This window comes from Apteryx rowi, unplaced genomic scaffold, assembly GCF_003343035.1.
Source record: "Apteryx rowi isolate R43461 unplaced genomic scaffold, aptRow1 scaffold_880, whole genome shotgun sequence".
Lineage (NCBI taxonomy): Eukaryota > Metazoa > Chordata > Aves > Apterygiformes > Apterygidae > Apteryx > Apteryx rowi.
In genome coordinates this window covers 156038-169384 of record NW_020451183.1, presented here as the reverse complement: position 1 = coordinate 169384, position 13347 = coordinate 156038, and the positions used below count along the sequence as shown (strand labels likewise).

Below are 13347 nucleotides of genomic sequence, written 5' to 3'. Positions count from 1 at the left end.
AAAGAACACTCCCCACATATTCCCAGTGGCAGGCGTCACTAAAGATACATCTTTTCAGTAACCACTGGAATAGGCAATGCTACACAGCAAGGCTCTCTTCAAGGCAGAGCCAGTAAAGGACTTTTCTCAGAGGCAAAACATTTCACCCCCTTGTTCCTACATTAAGGGGGAAAATTTGAAGCTTTTATCCAGTGTTTCAGCCAGGATAGGTATCAAAAATCTCTTCTTTCCACTCATTTAAGCAATTAGCTTCTGTTACTTGGACCCTCAGTAAAGTTTGACCTTTAATCCCATTTCTTGCACATAAAATGCAACTTTCTCATGGGCCTTTTGAAATACATGTCAAATCAGATGGACTTAGCAGACTGAAATACCCAGGATCTCTTAAAGGGGGAAAGATCTCTTGTACTCAGGGTACCTACCTTTGCACCAAACTTTGAAATTTTGGAAACCAACTTCTTAAAAAATAAGTACACCTCCAACCAGTCAATCGTTGATGGAGAAAGCACCTAATAGGGCTATGAGAGGTCTGTGCCTACCAACACGGTACATTTCTTTGCAGACCTGTGCTCAGACACTAAAGGCACAGTGTGTTTTAGAGTGGGGGAAGAGATACTTGGGACTTTTGTGCCTGTGCACCACTTCACATCCTAAGTCTCCCCTCCTAACAAGGTTAACAACTACCATGGCACTATTAGCACTGATACCAAAATAGATCATAGTACTGCATTTGCTTTTACAGTCTAGCAAAAGTAACTGGTATCTACTGTATCTCCAACTGGTACCTTTAAAATATGCTTGAACTACATTAGCAGATGGAGTTGTGGATCTTGACACTAATGCTTTTACTACTTATCATCTCCTTTATCACTACTGCCCCTGCTTTGTCATTAAATACTTCATTCCCTAGGGCTATCATAAATAATCACTGCATTCATTTAAGTTTTCTATCATGCTTTAATTCAAAGAAACCACTGGCAACCTATGTGAATCCTTCCATTTCCTGTACAACAAGGACCTTTTATTCTGAGACTGTGTTTGAAATTCTTCGCATTTCAAATAAAAAGCAAAAAAGACAAAACTCTAAACCAAAATCAAGCAGTCTAGCCCACTCCACATCAAATTAATAAAGCCACTGAAATCTTACTTGGCCTTCTAGAAAATAAAGCCACATATCTCTAAAGCACTCCATACCTCTAAAGCACTCCTAAAAATTTTGGCTTCTCTATGCTTTTAAAACTTGATGCTATATCTCAAAAATTGCAGCCAGGATAAAGCATTTCAAATTTGGTAAGATTTTTAATCAACTCTCTAGAAGGCAAAGAATTCATGTTAGCTACTTGGARAAAAAAAAAAAAAAAAGAATTTAAAGCTCATCTACATATTATTGTTGTGTCTAAGGTCTTAATAAGCCTTCTAGCACACAAGGAAATACTCTAGCACTCCAGAACACTACAACAGCAGCCTGACCTTCACAAACAAAGCCAATAGCATTTTCACAGTGTGGTAGGACTCTGAGGAGCGAGATTATTCCCAAATTTTTATGGTCATACAACCCTTTTTCAAACATTTAAACCACAAGTGAAGCATACTTCTCGAAAGGTTTTGCAGCTTCCAAGGATTCTGCTTGTGCTTCATTCTCTATCCCATGATACTGTCCTTCAGGAAAAACAGAAGAAAAAACCCAAAACAAAGAAAAACAAAACAAAAACCCCACACAATATGGGAAGATACCAGGTATGATGCTTATTAATGACTCCAGCAAGCCTTGGATCAGACCTGCAGGTTTTTACTTCCATTAAAAGTGAAACATGAGAAGTCAGCAGGAGCATTAGGCCTGCACCTGCACTGAGCAACCTCTCCTGAGGCAAGTTTCAGTGGTGTGCCTGTAATAGGTGCAGCAGAGAAATCACTGCAAGAGGAAAGGATAACTAAAGTGCTGCCCCGAGACATAAGTTATAAGCGCAGGTGATCATCATGGCACCTGCTCAGCAGTGTGAGTGAGCAGCAGCACACCCGGTGCTGCTATGCTGCAGCCCCGGCCCCTTCCAGCTCGGCACCCACCGCTCCCAAAGGAGTGCACCTCACCTCTCAGAGGCTCAGGTTCCATTGGTGCATTTTTTTTAAATCAAGTCCCCCCACCCCCTGCTCTGTTTCAGTATGCTCTATATTTGTTTCTTGGAGTCAAAGTTAATGTCCCCGGCACATATGCTTGATGAGCTATTCAAGCAAACTCTTAGATACAGATTCCCTCCCCACCAAAATACTTCTAATTGTCAAGATTAGAGAGCAATATTTTCCCTTCCCTTAAGAAAAGGAAATTATTCGTATTGTGTTAGCACCAAGAAAGCACAATACTGGGCACTAATATGTTTGATAATGGGGAAACATAATTGGATTCTTTTGTCCTTTCAGCACCACTGACTTGCCACTAGATTCAGAAAACTCAGATCAAATGATGATAAACTGACCTATATCTACATCTTTCCCTTTTTTCTAAATGATCACTAAGTGGAATTTTGTTTGTTAAAGTATTACATGTTTAAACCCATTTGAGTCTAACTTTGGTTCTTTGGTAATTTAAAGATACCTCTTAGAAATTGTTAAAAAGCTGCAAACAAACTGTAGCAAATGCTGTCTGATAGTATAATCAAATTTGAAGTGTTTTGATTACAAATAATGCAACTATTCATAGAAGTTTAGTCTGTGAAAATAAATAATGTAGTAATAGGATATTACTGAATTTAGGATAGGATTTAATCTACCAAATTAATTTTTCCCATTCCCTGCTGTGGGGAGCCGAGAATGCTGGGTGTCCTTCCACTAGGCCATTAGAATACGTTGTTTTGCTGCTTCAAGCATCTTCAAGTACCCAGCACTAAACAGTCCAAAACCAGCTAATTATAACTCCTGAGGCCTTTTCCAGTTTAAGGAGGGAGGGAGGGAGGGAGGTGGGGGAAGCCCTGTCATATTGGCAGCTTTCCCTGGCTCCAAATGCTATCAAGTTTCACCTTCAGCACATGTAATTTGCAGGCTGGATGTGTGTGTGTGTAGGGGGGAGATACCATTTCCAACTCAAGATCTGAGTCTGTCTACATCCTCTACTCTCCCCAATGGAGACACCAGACAACAACCAGACAACAACCAGACAACAGACAAAAAAATGTTCCTCAGAACCACATTTTCTTTTTATTCACTTGATTAGTCAACCGATAACCAGAACCTGAACTTTTTGAGGATTAGTTAAAAATCATAAGGTATTATTCAGTTTATGAGAATAATACAAAAACCTGCTCATACTCCATCAAAGATTAAACAGCCCCTGAGAAGCACCTAATTCAACTCAAAGGCCATTCAAGAGAGTGCACCAAGAAAAATTGCTGTTAGGATTCACACATGTTTAATACTAAGTTTAGGTGCCAAGTGCAGCATACTCACTTGCTTTATTTACCTACTAGACACATTCTTCAATTTTCAGGAACAATTCTAAGGCTGCATACAGCAGTCAAAGCTACATGCCTGTATAATGGCCTAATGAAGACTAAACTGAAGGGGACTGTACATGACATAAGGAGCCTAAGAAGATACAGGTTGATTGAGGGGGCTACTTTTACTCTTCACCACGCTTGAGATGCCTTTCTTGCTATGTTCCTCTTTCTTGACCTATTGGCACATGAATGGGAACTTGACAACCTTCAGTTCACTTGACTGTTACAGCTATTCCAGTTTCTATAAATAAATATTTATTGGGACTGAAAGAGAGCCCTAACTCCAGAATCCAGGACTGCCTAATTCAGAACAGATACTAGGAACAGATGTGTATCTCATGTCTCAGGTTAATGCATATCCATCAGTCATGATCTATTTTGGGTTGTTTGCTCTCTGGCCAAAAATAACCCAGACTAGAAAAAAAGTTTCACAAAGATGATAATTTTTAATGAATCAGCAATTTCTAAGAAAACTGTTTTGTACAAAAGTTCTCATCCAGCTCTTATTTTGGAAAGGAGTCCTTGAAGAGCTGGTCTGTCTCCCTTCTTTTCCTAAAAGCAATAATCTTTCTTACAATAGAATGATATCCACATATGGCCTTGAACTTTGCAAACCAGGTATTGGTACCTCTCCACCTATACAGAAATTACTTAGACTCAGCCACTAGAGATATCAGCCTGGTCTTTTCAAACTTAATCATGGAATTAAGCTGATGTTTTCAGTTAAGCAGGCTTGACAGTTTGGCATACACTGCTTATTAATTCTGTGTTGCCAAAAAACCACAACATTTTCCATACATTTGGAAAGTCTTCTACTGCACAATCCTTTATCCCAGGAAAAAAATCCCCAAAGTTAGTTTTCTTCCTTCAGAGTTTATATTTAATTTTCAGCACCCATACCTGCCTGTTCTTCAGCAATGTTCCCATGGGCCATGCTTTCTGACATCTGCTACCATATTATCTCAGTATATGCATAAAGTAAAATCACTAGAAGAGTCACCAGGAATGTAAGGTGCTTTATAAGGAGATGATTATCATCATACCCATTTTGCAGATGAACAGAGGCACAGGATCAGTGATTTGCAAGGGGCACATTAGTATCAGAGCTGGAAGCAGACTCCAGGTCTCCTAGATTCCAGTATTCCAGGTTGCTACTCAAGACTACCTTTTCTTTTGTACCTTATTTTTCTGACCAGCTCACATTATATACATCATCTTACACTGAGATTCAAATCCAGGAAAGCCTGGTACCAGTTTCAGTAGATTTTCATGACAAGTATAGGAGAGAGCACCACTGAGCTCTTTACCTTACCCAAATATTAATCTAGTGCTATTCTTCTACATTAACCATCCATTCAGGCCCTCAACATGCTGACAAACATCCTTCTCCATATTGCCCGAGGAGAAGAGGGAACAACAGAGATTTGAGAGGGATGCATCCTGCTCGACAAAATTAACTGGTGTTACAAAAAAGAAAAGGAAACAGAGGTGGGACCAGCAACTGAACTGGAGTTCTGATCTGATTAGAACTAATAATGAAACTAAACACAAGGAATAATTAAAAAGCTTTCTGCAATTAAACTGAATAAGTGAATTGTGAAATTTGGTTTTGTTTTTCAGTGAATTAAAGGGTTGCTTTTAAAAAAGCTGTTACACTGCAAACAGGTGTTAAACCCTTGGAGGGTTAAAATTGTTTTCTTCTGAAAAGAACAATTGTTTTTGTTGCTTATATACTCTGTTCCTACATCATGCACAAAGCATCTTCAAATTTCACCTTCTCCAGTGCCAAGAAAACTGAAAATCCTCCTATTTGTTCCCCAAATTATCAATGCATAAGGTCAGAAAAAACACAAACTGGGATGTTATTGTTAATGAACAAGCAAAATACTAAGATGAAGTTTTGAGAAGGAACAAGACTAGAATACATTGAGGACCCATAAAAATATAACCTGCGTATTTAAATAACCTGACCCTTAAAATGGCAACTCTCTCATATCTGCTGTGTCACTGTCTTAGCAACACACACTGGACACGCTGAGATCTGACAGGTAACAGCCTCTTCTGTCTCAGGCTAGCTTTCTTGTTTTTGTAGCAATCCAGATTCTGATTTATCATTCTAACAAAATCTTGGTCTGTTTTAAGAGACTAGCTGTGCAAGGATGCATACTTGTTAGCACAGAAGTATCTTGGCCAGGGAATTTGCCTCCTCAGCAGGAATAGCTTCTTCTAGACATGATCTAACATACCTAAAAATTGTAAGCAGCCATGCAACAGCTTTGAAAAATGCCCTTATTCGAAAAGATTCTCAGTAAACCTGAGTTATTTTGTCAGTAGAACTCAGCTTTGAAGCGCAGTTCTTCATAACAAAAAACTTAAAGTATTGAGAAGTCTTTCATTAGCTTTTGCTAGCTAGTACTTTGTTGATTTTTTGAAGCTGTGTCTTGCAATATTAGTTAAACAATCTTACACAACTCAAACTTGACTGTAACTGGCACCTTTCTTACTGGTTTGTACTGCACAAACTGCACAAGCATAAAAAGCAGAAAGCATTCATATTACTATTAACTTTCTCTTTAGATAGAACTCCCATTTAAATAAGTTCTATCACTGCATACCAAACACCTGCCCAAATCCGACTGTGTTGATGGAAAGGACATGAATGCAATACAAGTCACCTGTCCAACATTATGTTTCAATGGACTCAGTTATAAGCACCCAAGGTTGTACTTTGTAATGCAAACCAGGCATTTATCTTTTCTTTCCAGCTTCCTACCTAACGAGTTTGGTATTCCACTACGCAGGTATTTTGTTTTTTTAAACTATTTTTAAAAAGGTATTTCACCAATTACTATTAACTCCCTTGGCAGTGAATATTCTATCACAGCAATCTGTCAAACAAAGGACAAGCACTTATCTAGGCTTTATTTTAAAACTTGTAAAACAAATTTTGTAAAACATTGTAAAAACTTATAAAACAAAAAAGTTCTTAAAAAGTTCTTAAAAACTAAAAAGTGCACAGAACTTTTTCCTTTGTGTTGCAAAGTGTTTAAAGTTCCAGCTTCCAAAGGGAGGGATTTTTATTATTAGTTTGATTTTAAGCAGTAAGCTCAAGATTTGCCCACATAGGTTGGCAAGCAGGCCCTTCTCTTTTGAAAGACCAGAGAATGTCCCTGAGCTCATCAGGGAGATGGATACTAACTTACAGAATGTGACAGAACCTTTTTTTGCCTTTAAATCCCTTAGAACTCTTGTGCATCTCCAATGAGCTGTCCTACCCAAGACAAAAATCAAAAAAGCCCCATCTTTAACTCAAATATTATGCTTTAAAAAAGCCTCCAACAAAAGGACTTGTTAAAGCACAAAGAGAAAAATCAAAGACAGACATAGAGGATGGATTTTTCTTTGAAATTCTGTACCAGAAATAAGAAAAATAGCTTCTCCCCCCCCATCCCTGTCAAAGGTTTTCCAGGAGACTTGGGCAAGTTAGTTATCCCTCAGAGTATAAACTCCTCATCTATAAATTGAGGAAAACAGTTTTTCACCTTGTCAGTTTAAACTGGAAATTGATGCAGTCTAGTTAGGAAAAACATTATTTGCTATATGAGTGTACAGCCCCTAGCACTATAAGGGTCCTATCAAAATTCAGTAGAGAAGTCTGAATTCTATTGTTATTTTATAACATAACTCCAGAATCCCACAAGCTTTCTATGTATAACTTCTTTCAAAAGCCACTTTTTAGCAACTGTCCAGAAATACAATTTTTATTTTTTCCCCAAGGGATTTAAATGAGAAAAGAATGACAGCTGGGTAGAAGAGAGCAATTATAGGAATAACATTCAGGAACAGAAAGCTAGAAGAAGTGAACAGACAGAGGAAGTCAATATGTGATGAAACCAAGAAGGAGCTAAGAACAATAAATGTGAGTCTGATGTAGAGTGCAAGGTGGAGTTACAGAGGTTAGGTGGGATGCACTTTAATCTTAAAGTATAGACTTGGCTACAAGCTCTCAGTCCAGAGAGAAAATGCTGTGGAAATGACACAGCAAAAGAAGAAATACCAAAGAGTCACAGCAGAGAGAAAGAAATATAAACAGAACTTGCTTTATATTCAGATACAGGCCTTTATTTTACTCACACACCAAGCTGGTATACAATCAATATTATTCACTGACAGCTCACCGAGCAACTTCACATCTGCATCCTAATCCTGAAACTATGACAACATCCAACTTACAAGACAACCAGTACAGGGCAGTGCTCAAAATAAAGAAACCCATAAAAAAAAAATTGATTTACAGTAAAACTGAAAACAACTAGTTATTTCAGCTGAGTGCTTCCTCACCTGAAAGTTAAGACTTCTAGTAGTACAACCTAATACTAATAAAGACTTTTTAAAGACTAATAAAGTCTTTTAAAGTGTGTCAGCTCCCACAAGACACTATCATGGCAGCTGGGAAATCTGTTAGAGCTATTTCTTCATAGAAATCACTATTTATCAGGTAAAAGATCTCTTTGCTGAAGAAAGATAACATTGCTAAGTGATAGCTATTTTGGCTCTACACTTAATATACTTAGTGTCTACAAGACAGTAGTTTGACTTGAAGCACCTTCAGAATGAGGGGTCAGGCCTTTGTGTCTGCTCTCTTCTTCGCACTAGTCTAGCTGCCACTGGGAGCCAGTGGCATTTCCCCATGGCAGCCCCACATTTCCCCTCACACTGCATCTTCTGCTGCTTCACCCTGTTTAACAGATCAGTCCTCTGGGGAGCCAACAACTTGCCCTGGTTGCTCTCAACAGTTCTAGAAACCATTCAGCCAGGAAAGGTAAGAAAGCAGCATTACAATTCACATGCTCCATCCTACTTTGAGGCCAGTGCTGTCCATAGGACACAATGATTATCCCACAGGCTGGAGGACACTTAATTTATGTTTACAGGTGAATGAATGTCTTCTAAGGGACCAAATGAAACATGGTTACTCCTCGACTGGCAAAGGGACTGAATCCTCTACAAGAAGCAGGGTGGGGACTGTTTTGGCCAAGCCTGCCAAGGCAAGCCCCTTATCTGACCTGTGCTGTGGAAATTCAGTTCACACAGAGCAGAGAAAATTCCTGGCTTTAAACATCTTGTCTGAAAGTGTCAGACACTGTAAACTGCACAAAGCTGCATTTTTTGACCTTGGAGGGATGGAAAGCTGAGTCAGCCTTGCTGGGAATCAAGGTACTGAAGCGTCTAGATATTTGAAACCTATACTTAGGCCACAAAACAGAGACAAAATGCAAAACCACATCATGCCAGTTAAAGGGATTTATATTACACACTTGTAGGTCTGACTGGCTAGATCTGAAGGGGTTTTAGATGCTTTTATTTTAAAGGCAACCGAAAACATTAAATACAAAACTGGATATGAAAAAGCAGAAAATACTCCATAGGCTTTGTATAAATAACTGATTAAGCAGCATATATGGACCATTCAATAAGCAAGTGACAGGGAGCCTTTAAGCTTTGACGAAATAAAAAACATCCACAGCAAAAGCTTGTCAGGATTAGGAACACAGCTGAGGTCTCTCATCCCCCGTGCTAAAGCTCAAAGCAACCAAGCCCAGGATGGCTACTGCCTTTTTAAGATAATTCTGGATCAAGACAATGATTTCAGATAAAATTGTCCATCCACTGCTGCTTCCACCCACCGTAAGTTCTCCTTCCTCTCACTGCACAGAGCAGCAATCTAGACTCTCCCTCGACTTCTCCATCCCAGCTCAGCTTTCTTCCTTTTGGTCTTTCTCTTCTTGTGTTAGGAAAGGTCTGGCCAAGCCCAGGCTACTCATGGCAAGGGTAACATTCAGCTTTTCTTTTTCCTTGAAGCTAGAATCTGCTTTGTTGGGTGGCTATCTTTTATTGGCTGTCCCAGAGGGCAGAAAGCATTTTAAGGTCTGTTACTAAATGCAATCTTCACAAAAGGGCAAAACAAAAGGCACCTTTTTCCCTCCACACCACAGAAATTTTAATATTCAGACATAAATTAGCGGCAGGATGATCCCTTAAAGTCAGCTTTACATTCATGTATTATTAATTTTATCCCAGTAATACCAGTACAATATCTCATTAGCATACAGACACTTCATATATAGCACAGGCCACAGTTGCAATGCAAATTATAAATGTAGTGTCTATTTCAAAAGATAAACAGTACCTTTTAATACATGTAAGCCAATTTTTAAGCACAAGTCTGGAGTTTCAAATATTCTGGCCAACTGTACCTCTCCCTGAACCAGTAGCACTCAGTACCTAATAAAAAAAATACGTAAAGCCCCACATTTTGTCAGTCTTTCTTACATGACAGTTTACTCGCATCCTCCTATAAAAATCACTACTAAGACATTGCATAGTTTTGTCTCCTCCTCTCTCCCCACCTCTATTTTGAGGAGAAAGTTTTGCTGGCATTTGGAAAGGCTACTGATTCTAATCAATGCCTGAACACTTAGGATGAAAAGGGATCTTTTGGCTTCACTTTCCAGGGATGAGTTCCTGGAGACAGAGCCATTCTAAACCAGCCAGGGCAAAAAAAATTAGGCACACTGCTCTGTGCATACAAGTGCTAGAGAAGCTCTAGAGCACGCTGTTCCCCTCAAGTCATCTTTAGAGAAGAAGGAAGGCTTCCTTCCATAGTGGATGTGCTCTGACAGCACCTCAGTAGGTTGCCTTACCATATATTTAGTAAAAAACATGCCACACAGACATACATACCACGCACAACACCAAAAAAACACACCCACACACCACAGAAAGTGTTAAAATTATACCAGCTTCCACTGCAGGAGTCAGTTTTTAAGTCATTCTCTCCCACAGCTGTTTTGGGAGGAATCAAGCTTCTGCTTCTTCCTGCACTCTGTGCTAAGCTACATATAAACTATTTAACTGATGATATGGGAAAACTCTTTAGCAAAAGAGGATTAAATAGGTAAACCTTTTCAGTTCAGTAGTATACCCCCATCTGTAACTACACTTCAGCATGAAACTGCATGTATAGAAGACCCCTAGCCTCTCTTTATATGCAGATGCAAGCAGAATTTTTCAACTCCAGAACAAGTGTCCAAATTGGGCCAGTTCAGGGAGGAATACATGTACTTACAAAATTTATTTCCTTCAGGAATGATAAACAAAACAAGTAGGCAAACAAAACTGGAAGAACCACATAACTTTCCTAGCTTTGAATGCTGTTTCACACACAATTATTTTGCTTACAATTATTTCAACTACAACTAAAATTGTAATACATCTGTAAAGTTTCTACATTCAGCTGTGCTTTGACTCAGGCAATCAGGCTTAATCTCCATAGTAAGACCCTCTTCCTCACTCCATCCTCTTCCATATTCTGCCATATACACCTCAGTGAAACACCTGGGTCCACACAAAAACAAACAAAGTATTCTCTAATTAAGGCATTCAGCTGAGATCAGGATTAGCTGTGATGTTCCCCAAGAAAACAATAGCATCATCACAGCTCCATTATTCATGGGTGTTTCCCAGGGCAAACAATGCTGTGAAAGAGAGGTGGAAAGGGGGGAGGAAACAGGAATTTAAAGAAACAAGATTTTTCTTTTATTATTAGAAAAGTCAAAAGATCATCTGCACCAGAGGCTTTGTAGCAGATCATTCATCTGAGTACTGACAAAAGTTCCCGTTTTTTCCAAATCTATTTCTCCTCATTCCGAAGTCGTCTGAGAAATTCTAGTGTTAACCAAATCATATGCAAAGTCTAACAAAATACACTGTTGATATTAATTATGGCATAATTTCTCATCCAACTGTGTCTTACACTCGCTCCTTATTAACCGTTCTTTGATGGTCCCCAAAGTTGCAAATTAAATGCGTTGTTTGCCACTTCTCTTTGCATCTGCAGTTCTGCCACTCAGCAGACATCAGCTGGCCGTCCCTCCCTCCCTCCCTCTTGCTAACTCATACCTTCCGAGTTTGCCTGATGAGAGCACAGGAAGTGCTGGAGACCACTACTTCTGTGCTGTAAAATGCATCATGGAAAATATGATTAAAGCACCACATCATTCTAATGTTCATTTACTTTCGTTTGCTTTGTGTTTTCCAGTAAAAGAGTGCTCAGGCCATGATGAAAATAGCATATATGATRCAGTACAGACTGACTAAAATATAGGAGCTCCATTCCAGTTTGTGCCAGATGAGACCATTGTACCCATCCCTATGAAGGGCAATCAGATCTTTCTATATTTACTACTTTTATCAAGTATAAGGGACTAAAAACTACAATAAATATATACATTGCAAGATTAGTGGTTGCTATTTCTTCTTGCTGCACTTTTCAAATCTAAACTACACAGAGAACAGAGCCAGAGACCACTCCCTAATTCCTAGTGGACATATTGATCAATTAAAGTGACATGTGTCTGGTCTTTTCTTCCCTCCTAACAGCAAATAACTGAAAGACTGGATCTTTTAAACATGCAAAGACAAACCATTAGCATTGTTATATATGATTCAGCAAGATTAACTTGAAGTTAAGCAAAACCGGTGTGGCCTCCATAAGCAAGACCTTAATACAAAATAAACATACATTGGACACTATAAAGAGTTGCTTAATATTATAGACATGATGTTTTTACCAACTTGTTAAATAGAAAAGATTTACATATCTTCCTCCCACAATAGAGGGGGAAGTCTTTATAATTATTCATATTCTTATTACATACAGGTATTAAAAAAAAAAAGAAAGAACCCTCAGCATGCCTGAATCTTTGGCTACACCTTTTACTGCAATTGCAGCAGGGAAGGAAAAAATATATATGTATATGTTTTCTTAACAGTAAAAGATAGATCTGAAATCCATTAAATTCACATTACAGACTATTAAAAAACAGATGGAAAGAATGACACACAGTAGAACAAATAAAAGGCACTGGACTTTCAGAACTACCTTGGAATTATATGTTTTTTCATTTGACAGTTATATCAGTGTTTTGCTTTGTTTTTTTAAAAAATACCAATAGAAATAAAATAGTATTAAAGCACATTTTAAATCAATACTGTGCCAGTTGCTTATTCAGCACTGGTTTGTAAAGTATTTTGTGTACTACAATGTTCTGGAAGCCCATTGGAAGAAAATAATTTATATTCATGCTATTGAGATTTAACAGGTTTAAAGAAGAGCTACACATACTAGCAATACTTAAATATAAAGAAATAGGAAAAGGAACAAGGTACCTTCACAGCATTAAATTTGAAAATGGCTATTTTACCATCTTCAAGCAAATCTGACTGTAGCAACTTCAATTGGAATGTGAAATTTAAATATATTCTCTTCAAATCCTCAGGATATGATCCACAAATACAAAGACAATTCTAAATATTCAGCCTCAGCGTGTTTTCTGTAGGCCTTTGTCTTAGCCTGTCTGCCTGAAAAATAATATTTAGGCATCTTTCTCCAAAATGATTTTCACAAGGCAAAACCCACACAGTCTCATATTAGGAAAACCTTATATAAATTCGGGAAATAATGGTGCAATTAGGAGCAGCAGAACATTTAGTACTTACCATGTCCTGTTCAAATCATTCTCTTTTGATGTTTACGGCACATCTGTAGGATGCAATACTAGGAGGTGCCTTGTGTGACCTGCTGCATGATGCTGTGACATCAGTTCAGATGATGCAGCTCATTATGGGAAAGACTGCTGTTGCCATGGCAACAGAGATGTGATATGAATCCTTACTGCATTTCCAGGGGAGCCCGAGACAATGCTGAAGCCCTTTAAAGGAACAGACAAAATGCAAGCAGGCTTTTAAAGTACTGTGCCATAGATTTTAGCATTCATGTGCAAGTATTTATTAAGAA

General features: G+C 38.4%; 1 protein-coding gene across 1 annotated transcript in view; it reads right to left on the bottom strand.

Annotated features, from left to right (window-relative positions):
* Positions 1–13073, bottom strand: part of LOC112977949 (A-kinase anchor protein 6-like) — a gene marked incomplete at its 3' end in the record, with an annotated part of 110152 nt that extends 97079 nt beyond the window's left edge. Inside the window, exon 1 of the mRNA XM_026090907.1 lies at positions 13050–13073. The remainder of the gene's footprint in view (positions 1–13049) is intronic.
* Between the last annotated feature and the right edge of the window lie 274 nt (positions 13074–13347).